The sequence below is a fragment of the Ursus maritimus genome, unplaced genomic scaffold, assembly GCF_017311325.1.
Source record: "Ursus maritimus isolate PB19 unplaced genomic scaffold, ASM1731132v1 scaffold_27, whole genome shotgun sequence".
NCBI lineage: Eukaryota > Metazoa > Chordata > Mammalia > Carnivora > Ursidae > Ursus > Ursus maritimus.
In genome coordinates, this window is record NW_024425230.1 from 38757888 (window position 1) to 38772164 (window position 14277).

Below are 14277 nucleotides of genomic sequence, written 5' to 3' on the forward strand. Positions count from 1 at the left end.
CACTAGGGCCTTGATGGTCTGGGAAACCCAGGAACCTATAGCTAGGGTTTAAGGAGGACGGCTGTCTTTATATTCCCTTCTGAAGAGGCCCTGATACTTGAAATGCGCATTGCCAGTTTCAGGTGGCTGGAATCTAGTGCAGTTGAGGTCCCTAGTGTACGCTCTCACCAACTCAGGCGCTAACTCACTGGCGCTCTCAACAGATATTTAGTGAGCACTCTGAGTACCTGGCACTGTCAGATACTGAGGGTACAAAGACAGATTGGCCACTGCGTCCCCTTGGAGCTCGTACTTAACCAACCTCTGCCTTCAGCTCCTCTGGCTGCAGGCAATGAATGATGCTGGCTGTCTCTTCTAGTGAGCTTGGCTTGGCCAGGGAGACACAGAGGCTAGCCAGCTAGAAGTAAAGACAAAACCATTCCTTAGGGACTGTCGAGTGAGGAGACCACTGACGCACAGCCAGAAAGGGGTCGTTGCCGCAGGCACTCCCATCCTGCTGGTCCTGCTGCTCTTGGAAGTTCGATGTGACTGCTGTGGCTGCCGCTGCCAGAATGATCTCTCCTCTCCCTGCTGTTTCATGTGACTCACTCCAGCTCAGAGCCCTCGATGGGGTCTCTAATCCCAAGGGCTGTGTCCATGCCCTGAGTGCCAGGGAGGCAGGAGAAAGGAGAGGCTGGCCTTCTGTATGGGACGCCAGCTCTCTCTCAGCAAGACTCACGTGCTGGAAACTCCCCAGATTCGTTTGGAGGGTTCCAATGACTAATGCCCACGACATTAATAACATACTTAGATGAATTTGTACTTAATCACAACAGCATCTACGCACAAGGGACAAGTAGAGGCACATATATTTACAAGACGTATTATTTAGTCCCATCTCTGGCTGGGTCAGCAAACGTTTTTTTGGAAAAGGTCCAGATAGTACATTTTTTAGGCTTTGTGTCTCTGTTACAGCTCTTCAGCTCCGCTCTTCTCCCACAAAGGCAGCCATGGCAAGATGCAAATGAGTGTGGTTGTGTTCCAGTAAGACTTTCTTTATGGACACAAATTTGAATGTCATTTAATTTTATGTGTCATGAAATATTATTCTTTTGATTTTTTCCAACCATTTAAAAATATAAAAACCATTCTCAAAAGCTAAAACCCAAACCAAAAAAAACCAAAAACCAAACCCATTCTTGGCTTGAGGGTTGTAAGAAAAGCAAGTAGTAGGAAGAATTTGGCCTGTGGGTCATTTGCCGGCCCCTGATCTGTAAGAATGATTCATAACCTTTTTGGAAGGTCTCCGGCCTCTTTGAGAATCTGATAAGAGTAGGGAATGGACCCTGATTCTTTTCCTTTTCTGAAAGGAAAAAAGGCACTCACATGACACTTTGCATGTGACTTCAGGGCTTCATGGATTTGCTAAGGAGTCCGTGGAAGCCAGATTTATAGCTCTAGTCTGCAAATAATGCTGCCTGAGCATTTGGGCTTCCCGTTCTTTCAATGACTCTGCAGAGCCCTGGACTTCACAGCTTTGGTTGGGAGCCTCTACCTTCTTAGATCACAACGAATAATCGAGATGCTTTCTCAGCTCTACCGTGAAGCATCGGCTTTGTTACCCAAACTGTAGATGTCTCCAGCAGGATTCAATTAACTGTAATTGGGGGAGGACTGTTTGTTAGGAAGGAGAAGGATTGCTATAAAAGCCGCATTGCATTGATAGCCCAGTTGGTGCCCCTTGTGTGTTAATCGGTGACAGAAAACAAGCCAGTGAACTAAGGGTTGAAACGCATCACTGATGCATCATTACTGGAAGCACTATTTTTTTTCTTTTTAAAGCTACTGGTGGGTCCTGAGTATTTGTTATGTTATTCCTTATATATTTTTTGTATATATGAAATATTTTACAAATAATTTTTTTTAAACCTACTGGATTTAGCCTGGGACACAGGTTGTCCCTGACTCAGGTTAGACTGCCTATCTGGCAGAGGTGGACTCAGTCCCTGCGCGAGCTTGTTTGGGAGAGATGGGCTGTGGGAAGGGGTAGGAGTTGCTGCACGGGCTGTGAGGTTCTCTTCGAATACTATTATTATCACACAGACATTTGCCCCTCGCAAAGGCAGTGGTTCAGAGCACAGACCCTGGTGCCAACATGCCACCTTGCTCTAATCCTGGTCTTAGCCACTTGGGTAGCTGTGTGACCTTGGGCAAGTTACCTAACCTCTCTGTACCTTAGTTCCCTCATCTGTAAAGTGAGGTACTTGATAGGGCTGTTAAGAGGATTAAGAGGGAGTGTTGAACACAATGCCTGGAACATAGTAAATGCTTAATTTTAGTGTTTGTTAAGTAAAAGTAGAGGAGAGGGCCCCTTGGTGCTAAGTTACTTGATGGAGGGACAGTTTTCCTCGCCGGCTGGGTGCAATCACCTGGGGAGCACTAGGTGGCAGCAAAGCATGACTCCTTAGTGCCAGCTTTCAGGTTCCCAGCTGGTCAGCCAGGTGCAAGACAGAGCGCTCCCTGTTGAGCGTGCCACGCCACACTGGGCGCTTTGCCTTTGTTCTGACTGGGGTGATTATCACGGAAGACTTTCTTGGATGTGGAATTACTTTGCAGAGTTCATGAATAATTTTGAAGATTTTGATATATATTGCTGGATTGTCCTCTGAAGAAATTGTACTGATCAACATCCTACCAAGAATGGGGGTTTGTGTCTCTGCCCCACACTAATACTGGGTATTGTTACTTTGTTTATTTTGGGGGGGGTATTGTTATTTAAAAAAAAAACTTTGCCCTAGGTGGAAGATTTTAAAATGCTACTTTTTTTCCATTCACATTATTTGCTAAGATTAAACATTGGAAAATATTTCTATTGGGGTTTCTTTAAATCCCTTTATATCCTTTGCCCATTTTTCTATTGACATGTTCACTTTTTATTTATTTTTACTTTTAAAGCTTTTATTTATTTGAGAGAGAGAGAGCAGGAGCAGGGAGAGGGGCAGAAGGAGAAGCAGGCTGCCTGCTGGGCAGGGAGCCCAGCATGGAGCTTGATTCCAGGACCCTGAGATCATGACCTGAGCCGAAGGCAGACACTTAACCAACTGAGCCACGCAGGTGCCCCTGAGATGTTCACTTAAAAACAACCCAATTACACAGTACGGGTTTTAGCATTTTCTGTTATACATACTGCAAATATGTGTCCCAGTTTTTTGGTTGCATAGGCATGTTTAATTAATGTCTACTAACTAACGTAAACTAAATTAACATGTTAATAAATAACACGAATGATTTAGTTTTTGAATGAGTAATACCTTCAGGTGGTTTTTGGTTTTGTTTTTTTGAAGATTTTATTTATTTATTTGACAGAGAGAGAGACAACCAGCAAGAGAGGGAACACAAGCAGGGGGAGTGGAAGAGGAAGAAGCAGGCTCCCTGCCAGTAGAGCAGGGAGCCTGTTGCGGGGCTTGATCCCAGCACCCTGGGATCACACCCTGAGCCCAAGGCAGACGCTTAACAACTGAGCCACCCAGGCGCCCCCTTCAGGTGGTTTAAACATCAAAAAGCATACTCTAAAGTATATGGTGAAAAGATTCCTTCCCAACCCTGTTCACCCGGTTTTCACCCTTCCCCAACAGGTTTCATGATTAATAATTTCTTATCGCTCCAGAGAGTTTTTATGCCTGCAACAGCCAATACAAATATATATACCCTTTTTGGCACAATTTTTAGCATACATCATGCCAGACCACACTGTCCTATGCCTTGCTTTATTTTTTTTCTACTTAACAGTGTATCTTTGAGATATTCCCATAACAATCTACAAGGAACTTCCTCATTATTTTTCACAGTGCCACAGTGTTCCATTATATGTATCATATTTTATTAACAAGACTGTCAATAGACATTTAGATTATTTCTGTTATCTTGCTATTCCAGACCAGGCTATAATGAGCAGCCGTATATATACCACATATCACACATTTACAAGTGGATCTCTAGGGTAAATTTTTGAAAATGGGATTGTTGGATAAAGGATCTGTGCATTTACATTATATAGATACTGACAAACTGCCCTCGGTAGCGATTGTGCCATTTTGCACTCCTACCATCAATGGATGAAAGTGCCCATTGCACTGCAGCCAAATAGGACATTATCAAACTTCTAGATGTTTGTTAAAGTAATAGGTGAAAAATTTTATCTCAGTGGAATTTTACTTAGTATTTTCCTCAGCATGAGTGAGGTGAAGCATTATTTTTACGTGAGGTAGAGACATTTGTATTTTCTTTAATGTGAACCATTCATATCATTTGTCCTTTTTTTTCTGGTTCGTCTTTTTCTTGATGATTTTTTTTTTAAGATTTTATTTATTTTGACAGAGAGACAGCCAGCGAGAGAGGGAACACAGCAGGGGAGTGGGAGAGGAAGAAGCAGGCTCACAGTGGAGGAGCCCGATGAAACGGGATCAAGCCCTGAGCCAAAGGCAGACGCTTAACAACTGCGCCACCCAGGCGCCCCTTTCTTGATGATTTGTAGGAGATCTTTACATATTAGAGAGTAGTGATATGTGTTGCGAGTTTTTTTTCCCCAGTTTGTCACTTGTTTTTGATTTTTCTCATTTTTTATTGCCATGAATATTTCTTTCTTAGTGTTTTCTTTTTCGTGTGTTTGTTGTTTTATTTTTTATGTGATTGAATTTATCAATCTTTAATTTTATGCATCCTGGATTTTTTGGTCATAATTAGAAAGATTGTCTCCTCTCCAAGGTAATAAAACATTTTTCCTATGTTCATTTTTAATCCTTTAATGATTTTATTTTTTTCATATTTCAATCTTTGAGCCATTTGGAATTTATATTGGTATACATGAGGAATGGAGCCAACTCTCTTTTTATTCTCATGACTATTGTCCTGACACCCTCTGTTGAAGGGCCCATCTTATCCATGGCCATTATTTTCAAATTTTACTTTATGAACCATGTGGTCATATTACCTTTTTTTTTTTTTTGAAGATTTTATCTTTATTTGAGAGATAGAGAGACCGAGAGAGCGTGATGGGGGCGGGCAGAGACAGAAGGAGAAGCAGGCTCCCCACTGAGCAGGGAGCCTGATGCAAGGCGATCCCAGGACCCTGGGATCATGACCTGAGCTGAAGGCAGATGCTTAACCTATTGAGCCACCAGGCACCCGGGTCACATTTTTTTATAATGAGAAATGTAAAACTTAATGTCTAACAATATGTAAAGTGTTAACTAATACTGCATTCATTTAATGGATTCAGTGTTTTCAAAGACTCATTAATTCCATGGGAAAATTCTCAAGATAAGAGAGAAGAGCAAAATATAAAATAATTTAGGCCAAATGATCCCAATTAAAAACAAGAGTGCATTTACATATAAAAATGGCTTGAAGCAAATATATTAAAAATTTAAGAGTAGTTATATCTGCTTTAAAAAATTCAGTTACAATGAGTATGCTTTCTTTTAATAATATAGCCCCTAATAAATGTTATTAAACATGCACACACACACATCTTATGGCATATGTCTCCTTCATAAAGTCATTTTTAAAAAGTATATTTTTAAGGTGGGAGATAAATAAAGTAAAATGTTATTTTCCCCCTTGGGGAAGTTTCCTTTGCTTCTATCCAAACTCCTAGGGCCTAGTACTGTATCACACTGCTCATATTCTTGGTTATCTTGAGCTTGTTTTTTATTTTCTATCTTCTTAGGTGCCCCTAAGTCTCCCACAGCTCCTGGTATAGTATTTTCTTGGTGAATTACTTCAGGGCTCACCTTGGTCATAATGAAGGGATTCAACTTCTCTCAGGGTTTCAGCCTTTGGCATTTCACATAAGGAATGTCCACTGGATGATGGGTCAGACTTGACCTTTAATCCTGGCTCTGCCCAGACAAGTATGAACTTGGGTAAAAGTCACTTCCCTTGCTTTCGGTTTCCTTCTTCCTTCTATAAAATGAAGGTGGTAGATACTAAGGTTCCTTCCAGTTTAAATTTCTACCCATTAGAAGCCACAGTGGATTCTGGCTCTCTGGGGCTTCCAAGGATTCATTAATATCCTTAACAACCACAGGAGTGGTTAATAAGTGGTTAATATTGAGCCTGGTCCACAGTTGTGAACCTGTAGATTTATGCAGAATTGAGAATGATTTATAACCCAGTAGCCAAGATTATTAGTTGTCGTTGATTTCAAGGAATGTGTGCTTCGGTGCTGGTGCTGGTGGTGGATGATGTTAATGCTGTCTTGATTCAGCTAATTAAGCTAAATTGGGTCACATCAGCTGAGTTTCCTTGTCACTGGATTCCTGAGGCGTCGTATCAGTGTCCCGTGGTAACGTCAAGGTGAAGTTTGTTCAGATGAGTCAGAATATACCACGATGGGCGCCTGGGTGGCGCAGTCGTTAAGTGTCTGCCTTCGGCTCAGGGCATGATCCTGGAGTCCTGGGATCGAGCCCCACATCGGGCTCCTTTGCTGGGAGCCTGCTTCTTCCTCTCCCTCTCCCCCTACTTGTGTTCCCTCTCTCACTGGCTGTCTCTATCTCCGTCAAATAAATAAAAAATCTTTAAAAAAAAAAAAAGAATATACAACAAATACATATGCCAAGCTCAAGGTTGCCTTGCAGGGTAAAACTTACCAAGTTGCCGAGTATTGCCGGACCTTCATTTCCCCAAGTGAAATACATGGCTGCCATTGGGGACCGTGGGGGCTGACAGTACATTAATCTAATCCTACTACTTGATTTTATAGGTAAGAAAATGGTGGGCAGGTGTTGAGTGACTTATCCACATTCATACAGCACGGAAAACTCAGAGACAAGACTACGGAGTTAGGATATATGGAAAGAGGTCTGGATTCCTACTGAGCATTTGCCAATGATCAGCGTGATTTGGGCAAGTAATTTCTCTGCGCAGATTAAAGTGAATTAAAAGAATAAAGTGCAAAATTTTCTAGATTAATTATTTTGTAGACTAAAATAGGGGCTAAGGAGATTGACAAAGAACCCCCTGGTTAAAAAAAAATAGGAGATAATAGGACATAAACACCAAGATATGAGTCGACTCACTCTGTCATGTTCATCAATTTCTGAAAGATATTTACATCCTAATAGGTCTTCACATTAGTGATATTTAATATTCTTGGCAGTATTTTTTCCTCTTGGCAAGGTTTAGTAAAACAAGGTAAGCCCTTTAATAAGTGCTGTTGTTGAGCAGAAATGAGGCTGAGGAAGCGAGACTGAGCTCTAAGCAGCTCCATGCACATGAATACATCTACAAGCTTAATGAGCATTAACAGGCACTAAACGTGGTATTTATTAATTCTTTTCTGGAATGAAGGGGCTTCCACGGATACAAGCTTACATCCTCAGAGCAACCTCCGTTGTACATATTTTCTTTTATTAATTAATTACTAGTTTTCTTTAATCACAAGAGTAATACAGAAGCAGAGCAAAATCAGAAAACGTTCAAAAAGTATAAAATGTTAACTAGAAGTGTCCTTTCCTGCCCACTCCCCAAAGACAACCAGCTTCAACAATTTGTATTTTTCGTTTTTTTGCTAATTACCATAATAAATGTTATGATTCACTTTCTCCAACTTTTGGTTTTGAAAAACCTCGAACTTACAGAGAAGTTGCAAGGAGAATTCAACTAGATTTGTTAGCTGTTAATAGCCTGCCATGGTTGGCTTTCTCTAACTCTACGTATATACATTCTCTTTTTTGCTGAACCATTTGAGGAACAGCTGTAGACAGAATGCCATTTCTCCTCCCAATACTTCAACATGCATGCCCCAAGAATAAGGACATTCTCCTCCGTAACCACAATATAATTCTCCACTCAGAAACTGTAGCACTGATTGATTACATAACGAAGTGTCCATATTCAAATTTTCATAATTGTTCAATAATGTCCCTTTTAACTATTTCTTAACCCAGGATCCCCTCACTGGTCACACACTGCACAGAGTTGTCATCTCTTCGGTCTCCTTTAATATAGAGAAGTTATGTTTTCTTTTGTGAAAATGATACTTTTTTAAAATAATTTTTTTAGAGGTTTTATTTATTTATTTGAGAGAGAGAGCGTATGAGCAGGGGGGAGAGGGAGCGGGAGAAGCAGACTCCCCACTGAGCAGGAAGCCCTACGTGGGGCTCAATCCCAGGATCCCAGGATCACGACCTGAGCTGAAGGCAGATGTTTAACTGACTGAGCCACTCAGGCGCCCTGTGACAATAATATATTTAGGGTACAGGTTGGTTGTTCTGCAGAATGTCTCTCAATCTGGATTCGTCTGATTGTTTCCTTTTGACCAGATACAGCACCCACATTTTTGGCAGGAATACTACGTAGGTGATGTTCTTTCCCAGCACGACACATCATGTCAGTTTGTCCCATTATTACAATTTGGACATTTTATTAAGGTGGTATCTGCCAGATTCCCTTTTCTCTCTGCCATTGATGAGTAGTCTGTGTATTATTTTATTAAAATACTTTTATTTAGAGTAAATGAGGCTGGAATGGAGCAGAGTCTTGGATAAATGAAGGTGAAAGGAAGAAAATATTTCAGGGACAGTAACCACATGGTTGGAGAGATACGGCACAAATGACAGACCATCTTGAGAGGGGGACACATCAGTTTTGGGAGGGAAGGTGACATTCATACCAGTGCTTTCTCAAGTATTTTGTCTGGTCCTCACATCAACCCTGAGGGAAAGCTGTAATATTCCTCTTTTACAGATGAGGCGACTGAAGCTCAGAGAAGGAAAAGTGACTTCCCCCAAGAGTGGCTGAGCAGGAGTATAATAGGCCTACCTGACACCTCAGCCTAGACACGTAGGTAGGTGAAATCTGTAGCCCTAAAGGTGGGTGCAGTTTGGGGGCCCTCTCTGAGAACTCCATGCTCACGACACCAACCTCTGCCCCAAACTGAAGGTGACGGCCGATGCCTGGGTCGTGATCCGACAGTGTGACTCCCGTGCTGGCTCAGGTGGGAGTCGGGGCAGTCACTGGCAGGTTGTTTCATACCCTTAGCCCTCTGTGCACACAGCCGCCCCCACCTGATGTGCTCCCCTCCCCGTCACCTCCTGCTCACCTGGTCCTCTTCTTTCAAGTTCGAATCAAGCCTCTCCTTCCCCTCCAGCCCCTCATGATGCCTGCTGGAGTAGACCTGACACTCCTGGGCATTAACTGTATACTTGCCCCTAATGGCACCCAGACCCAGGAGGTGTCCTTGAATGTTTGCAGAGTGAATGGGAGTGCATACATGCCCAGGAAATCCCCATCCTCCAGGCTTCCAGGAAAAGGCAAGGTCTTCCTTGCCCAGCCCCTTTTTTGGTGGGATCAAGGCCCTGCTGAGTCCAGTAAGGCTAGAGGTTGAAGCAGGCACCTCTGGCTGCAGGACCCAGTGAGGGAGGAAACGGGAAGGGCTTCCAGGCCTGCTCCACACCCCCTGGCCCTGCCTGGCTGGGTGTGGGAGAGCAGAGGGCACAGGGCAGGGTAGGCAGGGCTGGGAAGGGCTGAGAAGTCAGGCCACCAGGCCACCTTTGGGAGGAGGAGCCTTCCTGCCTGCCTTCCACCCAGGAGGCGAGCCAGCCAGAGAGGAACCACCTGTCGCCTCTCCCGGCCTGCTCTGATAGCCTAAGAGTCAGCACTGGACCCATCGTCAAGAAGCCTGCATTCCGACTTCATTTGACACTTGCTAAGAACCTGCTCTGGGCCAGGCTGGGGGTGGGTGGGGTGCAAAGATGGCTAAGATCCATTTCCTCCCCTAGGGATGCTCACACCAAACATTTAAGGAAAAATTAAAAGAGCTAATACTCATTGAGCACTTTGCCATGTGCCAGACACTGATCTCAGTCCTTTGCATGGATCCATAATGAATTGAATATTCACAACAACCTAGGAGACAAGTGCTATTCTTGACAAGTGCTCCACTTGACCACTGGGGATAGTGAGGCACAGAGAGATCAAGAAGCTTGCCCTAGATCGCACAGTGAGTAAACTGCCTGCAGGCATCTGGCGTCATTTGTCCTCACACTATGCACCCTCTAGGCCGACCCCAGGGCCAGCTGCCCAGCCAACATATGCAGCATCTTTTTTTTTTTTTTTAAGATTTTATTTATTTATTCGACAGAGATAGAGACAGCCAGCGAGAGAGGGAACACAAGCAGGGGGAGTGGGGGAGGAAGAAGCAGGCTCATAGCGGAGGAGCCTGATGTGGGGCTCGATCCCAGAACGCTGGAATCACGCCCTGAGCTGAAGGCAGACGCTTAACCGCTGTGCCACCCAGGCACCCCAACATATGCAGCATCTTAATCCCTGCCCTGTCTCCTCGTCCGCAGGTTCTTAGACTCTGTACTCTTGCCAGGCACCAAAGCGTGCTTTAGGATATCACCGCTTTCATTCCCCTTCACAGCCTGCCACGCTTACCTCTTTCCCTGTGGGCTTGTTCCCTGTGGAAGCTTCAAGCTCCTGTGACTCACCCATCTCGCGGTCCCTTGGAGTGTCTTGCACAAAGCAGGTGCTCAGATGTTTTTGCAGTTTGGTGGGTTGATGGAGGGTGCTTTCATTTCCCCATATCTCTGTGGCATGAGCAAAGTGGTTCTCAACCTGTACACTGAAATCACTTGGGAGTTTTAACCACTACTGATGCCCAGACGTTACTCCCTGAGGTTACAATGTCATTGGTGAGGGGTGCAGTCTGGGCATGGGGATTATTAAGCACTCTCAGGCAATTCTGATGTGTAGCCAGGGCTGAGAACCCCTGTATTAACACCATTTTAGAATACTTGGAAGTTTCTATCGAGGGCAGACAGTGTGTGGAAGGGGCAGGGGAGCAGAAAGAACCTGGACTTTGGAGATGGGCAGGCCAGATTCACAGCAGAGCTCAGCCACTTACAAGTTGGGGGAGCTTGGGCAGGTCGGCTTTCCAAACCTCAGCTACCTCATCTGTAAAAAGGGATCATTGCATCCACCTTGAAGTAAAGTTCCTGGGGCTGAGAAGGCACATGCTGGAAGAAATGCTATATATGGCAGCTATTGAAATGAGTTATACATCTCTCCATCCAACATATGATTACTAAGTTCCAGGGACTTTGGTATCCTTGGGAAACAATAGAAAACAAGACAGTTTTGGTCTTGCGCCATTTACATCCTAGCAATCCAATTTAACAAACTTTATTGGGTTTGGGCCATCAGCCACTGACTGGGTACACAGATGAATGAGACATTGTCCTTGCCCTAAAGGCAAAGAGAAGTGGACACTGATGTTAACTAAAACAGGGGAAGGAGGATGTCAATTAGGTACAAACCAAGAGTGGTGGGGCCCAGGGGAGAAAGCCATCTGGAGGGAAGATCATATCCGTGGAAGATATGATACCTGAGAGGGCCCTTGAAGGATGGATATGATTTTGTAGGATGGGACTCGGGGTGGGTGGAGTGGCTTACACAAAAACGTGGAGGCAGGAACAGCCAATAATCCAACCGGCAAAAGAGCTGGCTGTGCAGACACAAGAGGGAAGAGGATGTGTGTGTAGGCCTGGGAAGTGCAGGTTGGAGCCTTAATTTCCAGAGTGAGGCATTTGTTCTATTTTGTCAGCCGTGGGAAGCATGTAGCAGCTGGAGCAGAATTACTTGATTCTTAGTTCTTAATACCCGGTCCTTCCTCTGGATTCATTCTGGAATAGATGCACTTGTTACCACTAACCTCGGGGCCTTTCCTTCTCTGCTCACTGCCACCTTGGTCCCATGTGCAGTGCTCAGTGTCTTGTGGCTGCTCTCAGGTGAGGGTCTGATAGCCTCACTCAACCTTAAGCAAAAAATGCATTTCCAGATGGTACCTCCCTAGGCAATTGCATTTGGCAAGTACAGTGGAAGGAATACCAAACAGAATCTGGCAGAGGCTGGGTTCTAATCCTAGCTCTGACTCTCACCAGCTGTGTGACCTGAGCAAGTCACTTTTTCTTTTCAGAGCCTCTGTCTCCTCATCTGAAAAATGACAGCCTGGCTGGGATGATTGACAATGACCCTTCCCGCCGTGATGTTCTTTGACTAATTTGCCAAGTATCAAACCTAAGAATGTCTGTTTTGCTTCACGCAAGGGGATGCTGTTGTTGCAAATTAGGTGTTAAGCATGAGGCTCACAGGGGAAGGGATGGAGAGGTGACATATAGGTGTTCTGTTAGTGTTGGCTGAGTCCAGCGTGGATTCATCATAGCCCAGGCTATGACGTGAATGAAGAAGCCTCCAGAATATTCCACCTCCCCAGCCATGCAAATCATTCCCAACCACTCAGTTCTTCCCAGTTGAAGTCCTGGACATTGTGGAGCAGACATAAGCCATCCTGTGTACTGTCTGAATTCCTGACCCTCAGAATTTGTGAGCCTGACAAGATCACTGTTTCAAGCCACCAAGGCTGAGGGGGCTTGTTGCATAGCAATAGATAACTGGAAATGGGTGTGTGTGTGTGTTTTGAGGGTAGACTGAGGATAAAGGGTCTCCCTGCACTGGTGAAACCTCAGTGGGTGTCTTCCTCTGTCACTGACTTTGGAAGCCACCTATGGTCTTGGGTATTACTCTAAGTAGCATGGTGCTCTTGGAATAGGAGGCTCAGAGCCTGCACTGTCCTGGGATGTAATAAAGTTTACAAACAAGGAAGCTCTTTGATATTTCTCCTGCCTGTCCAGGCACTGGTCAGCTGGGGGGCAGGGCTCATCTGTACTTGTCAGTACCCCAGTCTGTGTGGGGGAGGTTACTCACACTGGTGGACGTCTTCTAAGTACATCTTACACTTTTTAAAAAGGTATTTTATTTATTTATTTACTTATTTTCTTAAATATTTTATTTATTTGTCAGAGAAAGAGAGAGAGAGCACAAGCAAGGGGAGTAGCAGGTAGAGGGAGAAGCATGCTCCCCAGTAAGAAAGGAGTCCAGTGTGGGGCTTGATCCCAGGACTCCGGGATCATGACCTGAGCTGAAGGCAGACACTTCACCAACTGAGCCACCCAGGCGCCCCTTACACATACTTCCATTTCAGTCCCATAATAGCTCCATTAGAAACTATAAGAAGGGGTGTTTGCCCCACTTTACTGATAAAGGAAAAGCTCAGGTGCCATGCCTGAGACTACACATGGGTAATGGCAGAGCAGGGCTTTGAATCAAAGAGCAGAACTCAGAATCTAACAGCTTTTCCTCTAGGACCTCTTGAGGAGCCCCGTGGGTGACTTAGGGACGGGAAACTCTGGGAAGGGGCCTCCACTTCCTTTCCCTAAACTGTCTCTTGTCTTCAAGTAAGTTCTGTCTTGGCTGTGATTCTGTTTCCGCTTCCTTCTTCCCATCACCCTCTCCACTCTCGTTCTCGTTTTTTTTCCTCCTGGGATTTTTGGCATAAGGAAGAGAGGAGGAATCCACTGCCAAGTCCTTTATTAAGGAAGGCTCGATGGTGATGTGGGGCTTCACTCACCAACCACGCAGAGGCTGGGGGGAGGGAGCATAAAGGGCAGATGAGGTTAGGCCGCTCCCAAGCTGGGGGTTGGTGGTGACGAGGGGAGTGTCCTTCTCCACCTCAGCCCCCACCCAGCTGTGAAACTTGGGTGGTGAGGTTCCCAGAAGAAGCCGTCAGGGAGCATCCTGGCTGGGAGGGAGGAAACGGCCTATTCCCTCGTGCGACTTCCTCTCTCACGGTGTATGTGTTGGGGGGGGCGAGGGACGGGGGGACAAGGAAATACCATTTTCTGAGCGACTGTGCCAGGCTATATCAGATCATCATCAATTTCCAGATCGGGCTTGGAGAGGTCAGTTGACTTGCCCAAGGCCACACAGCGCGTGAGCGGCAGAACCGCTAAGGACGCCCCGGAGGGTGTCGCCCCCGGCTCTCGCCGAGACTCCTGGAGGTGTGTCGGGACCTAGCAGGAGGCTCTCGGCCCTCACCTCGCGGCTGTCCAGGGGGGGCTCCCAGCAGGGGGCGCCCCAACCCCCGTCCCGGGACGCGGGGCGCGCCTCCAGCCGGCGCCTGGGACGGGGCTGGCCGCTCCGCCCCCTCGGCTCCTCCGCGGCTCCGCGGGCGGGCAGCTGGCCGGGAGCAGAGCAGAGCCGCGCGCCGCGCACCCCGACGCGCCCGCCGTGCCCGCCGTGCCCGCCCAGCGCAGCCTCCGCCGTGAGTAGCGCCCGTGTGCGGGCTCGACGGGCGGGACAGGGCGCGGGGGCTGGGGCTGGCGGGGGCACTTTGCTCCGGGGCGCTCTCTCGGCACCCCAGAGCCCGCCGCCCCGGTCCCTGACGCCGCCCCCCCC

At 46.1% G+C, this 14277-nt stretch overlaps 1 protein-coding gene across 3 annotated transcripts in view; it reads left to right on the forward strand.

Moving 5' to 3' along the window:
• The first annotated feature begins 14035 nt into the window (after positions 1–14035).
• The window catches only part of DAPK2 (death associated protein kinase 2), a 115515-nt gene continuing 115273 nt past the window's right edge, over positions 14036–14277 (forward strand). For 2 of the 3 annotated variants that reach the window (XM_040643131.1, XM_040643135.1), the window contains exon 1: positions 14036–14143. The gene's annotated coding sequence lies outside the window, so the exon portion shown is untranslated. The remainder of the gene's footprint in view (positions 14144–14277) is intronic. The other variant, XM_040643132.1, reaches the window with a different exon arrangement.